The sequence below is a fragment of the Schistocerca americana genome, chromosome 1, assembly GCF_021461395.2.
Source record: "Schistocerca americana isolate TAMUIC-IGC-003095 chromosome 1, iqSchAmer2.1, whole genome shotgun sequence".
Lineage (NCBI taxonomy): Eukaryota > Metazoa > Arthropoda > Insecta > Orthoptera > Acrididae > Schistocerca > Schistocerca americana.
The window spans coordinates 367,814,165-367,828,642 of NC_060119.1; the positions used below are offsets into that span (position 1 = coordinate 367,814,165).

The following is a 14,478-nucleotide window of genomic DNA, read 5'->3' on the forward strand; positions in this document are numbered from 1 at the left end:
AATAAGCGTTCCTTATGAACATAAATAGTTGGGGGTGCGATAAATTGTAATAACTTTGTGATCGTAATTTATCTGGATGTTTCAAAATTTATTTTGGAAATAAGTTGTAAGCTTAAGGGAATGCTGTGCCGATTTCAGCAGTGTGGAACAGAGACATATGTATTAACATCGAAATCCGAACGTGAGTCCAAAGAAAATGACACTTGTATAGCACTCCCGTTAATAACAGTAATTCAGAAACAGTTGCACAATATTCTTGGTACAAATTACAAATAAAAACTCATATTTATATGAATGTAAACAGAAGTTATCAGTACCTAATAACAGTGAAGTAGATCCGTTTATTTACTTATGACAAAGTTCAGTATACGTACTTTAACTGTAACCGTAGCTAGCCAGTTACAGCAAACATTCCCAGCAAAATTTGCAAAGGTCGTGAAACTATTGATCAGAATATATTGCAGCCAATGTGGTAGTTAAATAAAATAATGAAAAAAGAACGAATGAGAAACATGCAGAAAAATACTCTCACTTCATAATTTGGTAAGAATTTGGCTGTAATCTCCCAAATCAAAAATTCTCAGGACATTGACTGTTGAAACAATATTCGCGGTACCGTGAACGTTTATTCCGTCAAAAGAGCCTATAGATAGCAAATGTAAAGATTTAGATATGAAGAAGTTTGTTACCTAAGCCATACTTCCTTTGACAGTACGCCTGTATGAGCAGAAAACCTAGATGAAATATTTAAGTTGTAACTATTTACCCACACTTTGTTTCGTCGCCACATGATGATGAATTAAAACAGAATAACAGTATATAATTTTAATATATGCAAGCACACGACAAATGAAGATTATGCTCCCAGGATGATACATATGCATGGGATATACATACTGATAAATAACACAGGGAAATGAGTAAAAACTTACATACTACTACAATGTGCTCAGTGTTGTCATAACACTATCACTCTTCAAATGTAGCAGTAATGCAGTAAAACTAATTCACATTTAACAAATGAATGTGCAGTATATTTTTAGGTCTTGAGCTTGGTTACCCATTAACTTATTAATTCAAATTTGTGATTTGAGAAGGTTTTAAGAAATGGAATACGGCAACTTATACTAGTTTGGATATTCATCAACAGATAATGGAAGCAGTCTTAATATGTTGACTGTTGCTCGCCTAGTTATGGATGTTTCACTGCAAGTCGGTGGCTTCGGACATGAGGCTCTGCTGTGGCTGTTGGTGGGCCAAGTGGCCTCGTAGAACTCAGCAAGTTAAGAGTAGTATGATTTAAGCAGCAATTATCCCGGTGGTGACTGCTTTAAAGTTCTTGTCACTTATCCTTGAATGCTCATGAATGGTTGATACCGAGGTCAGTTCAGACTGACTTTAGAAGTATCCTTGAATGCATGGACTGTCAGCAGTTTGTTTCTCTCATAGAAATGTTGAAGTATCTAAACTCACAGAAGATTGTATGAGAGTGATGTCCATCACATAGAAATAGGCCTATTTGTAAAATCTCAAAGACTAGGCCTAGTGTCTCAAAAAGTTTAAGGTTGTCCTGCAACTATATATTTATATTCATTGTGGCTCCTGATAAATTGACTGCATCAATTATTTATAGAAAAATTGTATTGATAGTTACAACTATAGTCAAATAAAGATAGAAAATCTTTGGATTTATTGAAAGCTCCTATGTCACTTTGCCAACTCACAACTAGACTGTCACCTTTCCACCTAACCTAGACCTCAGGTTACACTCTAGATTAGTCTGCACCACAACCTGCACACAAAAAGTATTTTCTGCATGCAGTTCTCATTCTGTTTGTGCACATAGTATGTCACACACCACATCACTGTTATGTCACAGGATTAAGACATCATATAGTATCAGTAGGTTCAGTTAACTCAGATCCATCACTTTCCAAGAAATACCAAATACAGATCCCTCCATTTCTTACTGACTGATTTGTAGATTTTTTTTTCATATTTAGTTTTTTTTTATGATAGTACAATGTTGACTGCTTTATATGAGTTACCCTCCTGTCCACAACTGATGCATTGTAGTATCAGAACGGCAGACATATGCCTTTTGTTTGCATTTCATGATGTGTTATAAAAGTTTGCTGATCAGACAAGTTACTTATACAATGTGAAACTCTCCACTATAGTTTTTGCCTCAAGAATGAAACTTATTCTTTGTGCTTCCTCACACCCGAACTTCTTGCTTTGACACACACACACACACACACACACACACACACACACACACACACACACACTCTCTCTCTCTCTCTCTCTCTCTCTCTGTCTGTCTCCATTCAGAGACATGAAGATGTTTCTTGAAGTTTATTTTCCCTTTTATTCCCATCTACATAAATTACCTTCAAGTTAAGTGTTTTAGAATTTAGAAATTATAAATAATTCAGGATTAAAGAAGGCCATTCACCGGATAACAGAAGTATTGAGTCTTCGACAAGCACAGACAGAACTTTCTGTGTGCCTGTCGATGGCTCAGTGCTTCAGCTATTTGGTGAGGGGTCTTCTTTACTCCTAAATCATTTAAGTTTTACCAGAGACTGGTATGCCACCTATCTGCTTTGACCAATGATGTCATCACAATGCCAAAAACCACTGTTTTGAGCATATTCAAAACAGCTGCTAAAACATTGATCGTAACACTTGCAAAAATATAGATAGCACACAAACCAGTTCAGTGACTAAATCCAATGAAATTAGTGGGACAACTGCAAAAAATGGGAGGGTTTTGGGTGGTGACAAACCAAGAATTCAATAATAAAAACAAAAACATCATTCTAGATGCAGCATTCTGCAAAAAACAAAACACTCAAAAGTGCCAAAAAATAAAACCCAAAAAACGTTACAAAACATACCATAAGATCACAGCATCCGAAACTCCAGTTAACATATATAGCTCAACCATACACTAGGATTCAATTTTCTGCCTATGTTTTACCTTCAGTATACCTGTATGTGGAACACAGCTACTGTTACATCTAATAATAAACAGCAATTTTAAACTTGTTTGAAGTATTTGTTGCCACCCACCCCCCCCCCCCCCCCCCCCCTCCCCACACACACACACACAACTACAAAAGGTACACTACGTGATCATAAGTATCCAGACACCCCCAAAAACATACGTTTTTCATATTAGGTGCCTTGTGCTGCCACCTACTGCCAGGTACTCCATATCAGCGACCTCAGTAGTCATTAGACATCGCGAGAGAGCAGAATGGGGCACAGACTTCGAATGTGGTGAGGTGACTGGGTGTCACTTGTGTCATATTTCATACGTGAGATTTCCACACTCCTAAACATCCCTAGGGCCACTGTTTCTGATGTGATAGTGAAGTGGAAATGTGAAGGGACATGTACAGCACAAAAGCATACAGGCCGACCTCGTCTGTTGACTGACAGAGACTGTTGACAGTTGAAGAGGGTCATAATGTGTAATAGGCAGACATCTATTCAGACCATAACACAGCAATTCTAAACTGTATCAGGATCCACTGCAAGTACTATGACAGTTAAACGGGAGGTGAGAAAACTTGGATTTCATGGTCAAGCAGCTGCTCCTTAACCACACATCACGCCGGTAAATGCCAAATGATGCCTCACTTAGCGTAAGGAGTGTAAACATTGGATGATTGAACAGTGGAAAAATGTTGTGTGGAGTGGCAAATCATGGTATACAATGTAGCGATCCGATGATAGGGTGTGGATATGGTGAATGCCCGGTGAACTTCATCTGCCAGCATGTGTAGTGCCAACATAAAATTCAGAGGCAGTGATGTTATGATGTGGTCGTGTTTTTCATGCAGGGAGCTTGCACCCCTTGTTGTTTTGACTTACTTGACTTAATTCCTTTGGCACCTATGGGGGCATAGGGCATCCAGGAGAACCCACCATCCGTCTCTGTCTTAGGCCATTTGCCTCAATTCTGCCCAGGTCTTGCCAACTCTTTTTGCTTCCCCTTCCACTGTCCTCTAACATGTGCCCCTGGGTATTCCTCTCTTCCTTGTTCCCTGGGGATTCCATTCAAATGCCTTTTTCTCGATAGCTCCATCTGGTTTTCTCAAGGTGTTCCCCAACCAACCCCACTTTCTCTCTCATATCTGGTCTTTTGTAGGTATCTGGTTTGTTATTCGCCAGAGCTCCTCATTACATATTTTTTCTGGCCACCAGATATTCATGTGCGTCAAAGACATCTATTTATGAAGCTTTGTAATTGGGATGTTATCTGTTTATCCATTTTCCAGCTTTCACTGGTATACAGAAGGACAGCCTTCACATTTGTATTAAAAAATACAGATTTTTGCTTTGTATGTGATATTTCTATTTTTCCATATTGGATACTTCTGTTGTATGAAGGCAGCATTTGACTTTTTACTGTGGTTTTTCATGCTATCTCCAGCTCCACCATCTCCTGTCACTATACTACCCAGGTACAGGAATGAGTTGACAGTCTCCACCTGCTGCTCCCCTATTAACAGTGGCACCTCCATGTTCCCTGAATTTACTCTCATTTCCTTTGTTTTGCCTGTATTTATCGTGAGGCCAGCAGTCTCTGCTTCTTCTTTCAGTAAGTTTAATTTAGCTTGCATATCAGTCAGCCTTTGAGCTAATAAAACTATGTCGTCTGCAAAATCCAAATCCTCCAGACGTTCATGGATCCTCCACTGGATTCCTCATTTCCTGCCTGCTGTGATTCTTCCATAACTGAGTCTAGAACAAGTAGACAAAGTGTTGGTGAAAAAATGCATCCCTGCCGGACTCCAGTTGTTAATTTTATGGGCTCTGTCATATATCCCTTGTGGAGTATGCAACATTTGTAGCCATAATATAGATCTTCTGTGGTATGCCATACTTCTGCAACACCTGCCAGAGCACTTTATGTTTCACGGACTCGAAGGCCTTTTGAAAATCAATGGTTGCTTGGAATTCTTTGCTTTGCTCTAAAATGATCCTAAGAGTGTTGATAAGATCAACACAACTGCGTTGTGCCCTAAAACCAGCCTCTTCTTTACGCAGTCACTTTTCAAGAGACACTTTAATTCTGTTAAAAATAATTCTGGTGAGGAACTTACTGGGCACTGACAACAATGTAATACCATGCCAGTTGTTAGAGTCTGACGAATTTCCCTTTTTTTGGGAGCTTTGCCACCAAACCATTTTTCCACTCCTTTGGAGATTTCTCTTCAAGCCAAATATGCTTCAGCAAGGGATGGAGCATTTTAACAGTACTTTCAGTATCATCTTTTAAGAGCTCCGGTGCTATGTTGTCTAGGCCTGGAGCCTTTATATTCTTTAGGTTTTTCAAAGCAATCTTAATTTTGTCCATTGTGGGGCACTGCAAATTTATATATTGATCGTTCCTCTGGAACATCTCTTACCTGGTCCTCTTGGTTGTCATCACAATTTAACAGTTGCTTGAAGTGCTTCTCCCATTTCTGTAGCTGTGCCTGTTGAGTTGTAAGCATCACCCCATCCTTGTTCTTAACTGGTCCTTCACGTCTGAAGTTCTTCATTGACAACTGTTTGGTTATATTGTAGAGCTCTTTCATATTTCCTTGTCTTGCTGCCTCTTCTGCTGATTTTGCTTGCTCATCTATCCTTTTCCTTTTATCTTGACATAGCCATATTTTCACTTTTTTGTTCACCTCTGTGTATTCTTTATGCGTTTCGCTCTTCTGCACTCTTGTCTTACAAAGATTTAACTTAAGTTTTAGTTCTTTCCTGGGGCTGATTTCATTCCATGTACCATCGGATATACATTCCTTCCTTGGATGTGCCTTAAATCCTAAGATTTTTTTCTCCCACATCTAAATAACTGCCTTTGATTTATTGCCAACATGTTTCAATTTCCTCTTCCATAATGTTTTCTTGAGAGAAGACCTGGAATCTGTTTTGTAGTTCAAGGACAAATGTTTCTTTGATCTTTTGGCCTTTTAACCTTGCCACATCTATTTTCTTCCTCCTGTGATTGAGCTTGGTTCTATTTGCCACTATCTTCAGTCTGAATTCCTCCAAAACTAGGTGGTGGTCACTTCCAATGCCTGCTCCTCTTCTATTTCCGACATCTAACAGAGAGTGTCGGAACTTGCAGCTTATGACTATGTGGTGTATTCGATTTTCGGTAACATGGCCTGGAGAAACTCACGTTATCTTATCTCAGTTATGATGTGGAAACAATGTGCCTCCAATGACTAGATCATGTTCAGCGCACGTATCTATCAACAGTTCACCGTTTACATTCCTGATCCCCACACCATGCACACCCACGATATGTTCAAGGCCTTCATTCTGAACCAACTTTTGCATTCAAGTCACCCATTAAAATTTTTGTGTCCCTAGAATTTGTTTGTCTTAGTACTCCGTTAAGCTCTGTATGAAATGCATCTTTTAATTCTCCTTTAGTATTTCAGTAGGTGCATAGCATTGAATTACAGTGACGTATCACACATTTGTTTTAAAGTGTGCAGTTATTATCCATTCTGAGACTGGTTTCCACTCCAGTAAGCTCTTCTTGCTGCTTGTAGATAGTAAGAACTCTACAACATTCCTATGCATCACACCCTCACCTATCTGACAGCACTCCACCATTTTGTGTTTGGAATTCCCCTGATTCTGGCCACCTTATTTCACTTAGTCCCAGTATATCTAGTCGATAGTTCCCCATATCTTTTTCAACCTGTCTTAGCCTCCATGCCTCTCTAAACATTCTTACTTTCCAAAAACCAATACAGGTTTTCCTTTTCAGGCCAAAGATTATATCCTTAAGATCCATCCAGCTGTTTCTCCTTTTAGTCTCTGTGATCTGTGTTTTTTGGTGGTGCGGGTTATCAGTCCACAGCCCCCGAGTGTTCTGGTGAGGCTGCCACCTCATGGCCTGGACACCTGCCTAGGTTTTCTTTCAAGGCCTTACCCCTTAGATAGCTTGTTTTCACCACAACTATAGAACGCTATCCATACCTTCACAGTAAGGCCTACGTGCATCAACATTGTCCTGGTTTCCAAGGATCTTCTGCTGTCCACATTAGGGGACTGTGTCTGCTGCCACACAATCACAGAGAGGAAAAGGAAAGGAAGGGAGGGTATAGGATGGGATAGAGTAGAATAGGACAGGACAGGGCACTAGAAGGGACGTTGTGAGACACACTTCGTTGGGATCCTCTATGGAGAGCCGTCCAGTTTGGGAGGCCCTACTGGTAGTTACACTACCACCAGTGTAGCCCTCCACTTCATTGGATCACACAAACCCCTTTGCCCACACGGATAGTGTTTCATTAAGGTGGTGTCTCCTGAGGGGGTCTTGTTGTTTTGCTTGGCACTATCACAGCATAGGCCTACATCGATGATTTAAGCACCTTCTTGCTTCCCACTGTTGAAGAGCAATTCGGGGATGGCTGCTGCACCTTTCAACACAATCGAGCACCTGCATAATGCATGGCCTCTGGCGGAGTGGTTACATAATAACATCCCTGTAATGGACTGGCCTGCACAGAGTCCTGACCTGAATCCAATTTCGTGCCAGACCTCACTGACAGACATCGATACCTCTCCTCAGTGTAGCACTCCATGAAGAATGGGCTGCCATTTCCCAAGAAACCATGCACCCCTGATTGAGAGGGAAACTGTGAGAGTGGAAACTGTCATCAAGGCTAAAGGAGAACCAACACCATATTGAATTCCAGCATTGCCAGTGGAGAGCACCATGAACTTGTAAGTCATTTTCGGCCAGGTGTCCGGATACTTTTGATCACGTAATGTAGTATCCCAATCTCCTGTTAACCTGTATAGCTCAACTCTATACCAGGGTACCAATAAACCCCCTACATAACTACAAAAGCTGCTATCCCAAGCATTTCACTTTCACTCCAATACAAACACATTGTGGCTCAATGATGTCATCTAACACATCATAGCAGAGTGCAACTATGTCACAAGTCAAAGAAGATGGGTGGTGCCCTACAGCCCCGTTTACTATCTACCAGAAATACCCTGCAATATTTAACCTGGTACAAAACATGCATTATTCCTACTGCATATGCATTGCGCCCATAACATCCTCAAGCTGTATGTACTCCCAGGGTGTGGACAATGGGACAATTGACAAGCACCTTAAGGAGCTCAGCCAATCATGGCTGGATTTAGATTTAGGAAACCCAAGTTTCCAAGCTGGTGCTGGACGAGGCCATCAATCCTCTGTTATTGCGAGCTCTTTGGATGCTTCAGTAATTACAGTAGGACATGACAATGGAACATTGTAGGTTACAGAAAACTGAGATCTTGGGTTTAATCAAGCAGATTGCAATGACAGAAGTTGTTGTTCCCAAGTGGGATGAGGGGAGGGTGTCATTGATAAGTGTTCTGAAAGGTTTTATGGGACGTGCCACAATTTCACCTACTGTGCCAACCTGTTCATCTCATAGTAATGTCAGGTCTAGTGGTCAAGAATGTGCCTGGAAACTGAGATGTCATGGTATTAACACTTTGCGTATGGCTCACGTAGATTTATGTGTTTTCATGTCCGACTGTTGTGGATGGCTAACGTAAATTTACGTTTTTCATTCTGCATGCATTTTCGTAGACCTGTTGCTAATGTCGGGAACGATTTCAATTTAACTAAAAGTTATATATGAACTGGAGGGTTCAGTACAGTGAACAACAGTATGAATTTATTTTTATCTTTTGTCCTACTGCCAACAATCAGTACCGTGAAATATTTGGTTTTGTATATAGTTGTTGCCTTGTGCGGTATGGTGCGAAAACAGTTGATGGTAGGCGAGATTCTTGCTGAACTGTTTGCGGCCAATTGTTATGATGTACCAAGTGATTCAGATGATGTTACTAATAGTGGTAGTGGAAGTGAAGGAGAAAATAACATGGCTCTAATCAACCAAAGTACGATAATTGTGAACGGTTTAGATTATGAAGCTTCTGACAGTGAAAACTGGCTGAAGATGGACAAGACCATTATTTTAGCAACATGTAGAGGAATTCCAGGTGTAAAAACCCTTCCCAATGTGATCAGTAGTGTTATAAGCACTGTGGAATTATTTCTAGGGGATGAATCGTTTGATCAGATGTCGACACGATCAAACTTGTATTATGAACAAAACAAAAACCGTTATAAAGAATCTTCCAAGTCTTCAAATGTCCTTTTTGTTGAACTGAAAAAAATTCTGGGCATGATTAAAAAAGATTAGTCAATAAATCTTCTAATAGAGACACCGATTTTTGGCAAGCTAATGAGCAGAAATCAATATGAGCAGATATGGATATTGTGGCATTTCAGTGACAATTCCGTACAGAGTGGTCAGGAAAGCAGGCTCTACAAGACTGAAGCAGTGCTGAAGTACCTCATCAATAAATTTCAGACTGTATACAAACCTGAACAGGAACTTTCTCTTGATGAAGGAATGATACCATGTAGAGGGCGGCTTCATTTACGGACATATAATCCCGGAAAACTTATCAGATGTGGTTTACTTGTTCATACGGATTGTGAAAGTGCAAGTGGCTATATCTCCAATCTAAAAATATACACTGGGGGAGGAGAAAAGGTCCAAGACACTCTCTCTCTCTTTACTTGCAGCTCACCTTACCTTATCGTGTGGCACCACATTTATCAAATCAACTGTAACAACTGTATAGCTATTGTCAAAACACTTCCAGAAAAGAAAACGAGAGTTTGTGGCACATTAAAAATCAATAGAGGTCTCCCTCAGTGTCTACAAACAGAAGCCAAATCTCCAAAGAAAGGTGACACTACATTTCGAAGACAAGGTGACATTTTGCTGCAGGCATGGAAAGATGAAAGGGAGATGAGAATGATAATAACAATTAATGGTGTATCCTTGGTTGCGATAAGGGGTGGGGTGGGGGGAGGGGAAAAAAACCACACAAGAGGAAATCATACAGAAACCAAAATGCATTCTGGTGTACAATAAATTTATGAAAGGTGTGAACAGAGCTGATACATATCTTCCATATTGTGGGATAATGCGGAAAACCAATAAATGGTGAATGAAAGTGGCTTTATTTCTAATAAATTGTGCTTTTGTAATGTGTTAAATCCTGGACAGACCATAGAATTTTTGATCTGCCTTTAACCACTAGCCTTCACCTCTCAAAGTTGTAAAGATTCTCCAGAAATGACACATGGTTCGGATTCTAAATTAAACTGTTGATCCCATTTCCTGGTAGGATTACCAGGATAAGTTTGGAATACAGGGAACACAGAAGTTACCAAAGAGACTTCCAGTTGAAAGATTTACACTAAGCCATTGAGCAACACAGAATTATTGTAACTCAGAGTAGCATATACTGCACACAGTGTGCTCATTTATTTGGTGGATGTACTCCAACTGTTGTCTTCCCCAGAAGCTTTTAACATCTGTAACTTTCTCCTTCTCCAGGAGCTAACAACTCTTGTGAGTAATGTGCATGGCAAGTAAGGGGCTTCAAGCCATTGAGATTCTTCTTCCTTTCCTTTATTGCAGTCTTACTCTCTGCCTCTGTTGTTTCTCAGACTTAGTCTGTAGGACAGGCTCCCTGCTGACGACTAGCTTGTTCATAGGGTGTCAACTATGGTTTTTGCCACATTGTTTTCTTATTTTACACCACATATTTTGGTTAACTTACATTTGTCCCCACTTTTGAGTTTGATCTGCAGGGAAGGTTGCCTAATACCAAAAATAGTAACCAGCCCATGTGGGGTGTTGTCAGATATGTGTAAGATGGTAGCTCCCTGATGACTCAAGGAACACACTATTGATGCTCAAGCTATTAGCTGCCCATGCATGCTGAGGAGTAGGTGCCTGCTATTTGGGGACACCAGGACTCTGGACAGTATCAAGGCAGGTGGCTGTTACTCTAGCTAAGTTGATACCCATGAGGAGAGCCCTCATTAGGAGTTGGCAGCAACATGGCAGTATCTGTCACTGTGAAAAGACCTGAACTTCAGCCAGTGTCTGTATGCTCTAGCTGTTTTTTCAGACAGACAGGAATTATTTGGTGCAGATTGTTATGATCCTAAGAACTTTTCCTCCTTGGCTACACCAAGTTTTTTTTGGTGGAGAATATTGAAAAAAATATTTGAAGAAATTTATTTCCTTAGTAAATTATGGAAGTGGTTTTGTCTTAATTATAATGGCAAATCCTACAACATCCCAAGTGTTACTGTCTTGTAAAAAAGTTGATGGTGTATCTATTGCTGTAACACTCCATAACATGGTACAGGGTTTAATTTTGCACTGAGACTCAATGCTGCATATGGTTGAAGAACTGTGCAAAGACTTGGGGAAGCAAGGGATCCATTTATATGGCACATCGAGGCCTGCCTTACAGCAGGGTTGACCGCTTAGCATTCATCCTCACTTCTTAGAGAGATTTACTTCAAGAGAAGACCAAACTCATGATTTACCACTGTGATATGAAACTGTTTTTCCCGTACCTGATGTGGTGCTTTAAATTCCAAATGCTGTGGGCATTTGTTATCCTAATGTACATACAACATAATCTGTGGAGACTACAGTTGACACTCTTCATGAATAGCACAATTGCACAATTTCAGCTGCCACCTGTCTGTGTTAATTGCAGACACAACCACCCTCCCCATCATCAGAGTGTGCTACCGTAATTGAGGAAAGTAAAAACCAGCATCTGAATGTCACTTACTGCCTCTCACATATTGAAGCTCAGGAAAAATACTGTCATTTATATTCTGACTCCATGGTATTGGCTTTTTCCACTATTGTGCCCAGGTTGTTGGTATTACTGTGCATATTTTCTCTTTCAATGTGATCTCTGATAACTATGCAAGTAAATTTGATCATGGAGAGGGTAGATGGAGAGAGAGGCTCTCCCCTCTTGTGGTTCTTGCAACGCCATCTTCAGGGTCCTTAACTCCCTCCAACTGGGTGGAGGGGCAGCCATCTAACAATAACATGGCTCCCTTTTAGAAATTGTCTACCTGAAAATCCTTCAGACCAATGACCCAACATCAACCAGTTGCTAAAGAAACTACAGACTGAGGGTCTGAGGGCTGCATGCTTCTCCTCCATTCCTATATCCGTAGAGGATAAGGCCTTGTAAGATCGACCACATAAAGTAATGAAAAAGGAGATGAATGTTGAGAGAAAACTGCTCTGGTGATCCAGAGGTGCCAGATGCCCTCTCACAACTCTTGTCCCATTTGGCCAAACCAGGACATGCTTAATGTGGTAATCCAATATAACTGCAATCAATATTATGTCCCTTCCTAGAACTAAAAGCTCCTTTTTTGTTATCTGTGTTGCTCGCCATGAAGTAAATTTCACTGAAGAACCATCTCCAACTCTTGCGAGGTTACCTGCATTCTTTTGCAACTGTACTGGCATTGAGAGAGAATCTGGAGGAGCCTTTATGTTGATTCTCTCAGATATCTTAAGTGAGTGGGTCCCTTTCCATATGACATTGGAAGCAATAGCAATGTGAATGTGGACATGCCCAGTGATTGCCATTTGTAACATTTACTTACCTTCTGGCAGGGCACTTATTTACCTTGAGAGGACCACCCTAATCGAACAACTTTGCTCCACATCTCTTTTCTACTACTTGTGGATTTCAGTGCACACCAACCTCTGTGACAAAGTACCACATTGTCTTGTAGGGACATTCTAATTGATCAGCTTCTTTCCGATCTTGATCTGTTCCTCCTGAAGGATGGCACTCTACCCATTTTAGTGTTGCTCATGGCACCTTTTCAGCTATCGACCATATGATTCCTTCCCACAGTTTCATGACTTTCCCGCTACAGTCACTACATAATGATCTTTGTAACAGTAACAACATGATGTTGGTCCTCTAACCTCATTGTCACTGCCCAGCAGATCAATTACCAGGTTGGGCCCTACAAGGAACCAACTGGAAGTTGTATATTTCTGCCATCACCTTAGTCACCTTTGTGCCAGATTATATTAATGAGGTGGTTGGAGATGTCACTGATTCAGTCATCAGCCTGCTGGAACTGCTATCCATCTTTCTACAGGCCCCCTCCACAGGAGACAATGGTGGACCAAATACATTGCAACAGTTATTCAGGACTGTTGAAGGGCCCTGCAATGGCTCAGGTGGCACCCTTCACGTACCATCCTCATTGCTTTTAAATGGCACCACTGCATCTCTGTGGAAATATATGATTTTCGTCCCAGCTGTGGACCAATGTCTGTATATTAGGCTGCCAAACATCCTCTTTCAGGTGCCACTTCTACTCATGCGTCGGTTCTCGTGGAACACTTGCGACTCACTTTGCATGAGCACCTCTTCTTACCTGGCTACTCTCAAACACATATAAGGTAAGTTGAAGACATTCCCCTGCCTTTACCCTCTGTCATGCTAAATTATGTGTAATGAGACTTTCGCTGACTTGCAGTTGGTTAAGGATCTTGGCTCGTCGCATAAGAGAGCTCCAGGCAAAAATTCTATTCATAATCAGATGATTAAACATTTTAATGTAACTTGAAGACACCATCTGCTAAGGTATTCAATCATTTTTGGATAGAAGGTGTTTTCCCTTAGCAGTGACAAGATAGTAGTACCATCCCATTCCTTAAACCAGGCAAAAACCTGATGTCACTCAATAGTTAGTGGCATCCGTCCATCCTTGAGGGATGATGGTGTAACATACTTGGTTCAGAGTCTGCAGCATCTGCTGTGGCTAAAAAGTCCCACTCGAGAGTGGCAGTCCCTACTGCAGTTTGGACATGTGAAATTTGAGGGACTTCGAACAGAAGCCGCTCTTTTTCTCCGCTTTGTCCTCTTCCTGATTTGTTCCTGTGTGCGCTCGTCCTCTGAGAGCTTGACACCGTTGCGCACAGTTACTCGCCACTTGACACGGTCATCTGCAATGCTTTCCCAGCGACTTGGATTGATTCTGGTCTTGGTCAGGTCTCTCTTGCAAACATCCTTGAAACAAAGATGCAGTCGTCCCACTGGCCTCACACCCTCCTGAAGTTCTCCGTACAGCAGTTGTTTCAGTATCCGCTCAGGATCCATGCGCCTGACATGTCCCAACCATCTTAGACGTCGATGACTCAGGAGTGCAAAGATGCTGGTTGTGCTTGCACGATGAAAGACTTCGGTGTTGGGTACTCTATCTCTTCAAGAGATCTGAAGGGTCTTCCAGAGACAGCGGAGATGGAAACTGTTGAGTCGAGATTCATGCTTAGAAAGAGTTTTCCATGTCTCACAGCTATAGAGAAGGGTGCTTATAACACAAGCGTTGTAGACTGTTAATTTAGTTTTTGTGGTAAGCAGTCCGTTGTTCCATACTCTGTTTTTCAATCTAGCCATGACAGATGATGCCTTTGCGATTCTGTTAGTAATTTCAGTGTCCATGGACAAGTTGTTACACATTGCGGATCCCAAGTAGGTAAAGTTGTCAACTACCTGGAGAGGATT

General features: G+C 41.1%; 1 protein-coding gene across 2 annotated transcripts in view; it reads left to right on the forward strand.

Moving 5' to 3' along the window:
- The first annotated feature begins 4 nt into the window (after positions 1 to 4).
- LOC124600441 (intraflagellar transport protein 88 homolog) overlaps positions 5 to 14,478 on the forward strand; it is a 99,200-nt gene continuing 84,726 nt past the window's right edge. For both annotated transcript variants that reach the window (XM_047136161.1, XM_047136162.1), the window contains exon 1: positions 5 to 181. The gene's annotated coding sequence lies outside the window, so the exon portion shown is untranslated. The remainder of the gene's footprint in view (positions 182 to 14,478) is intronic.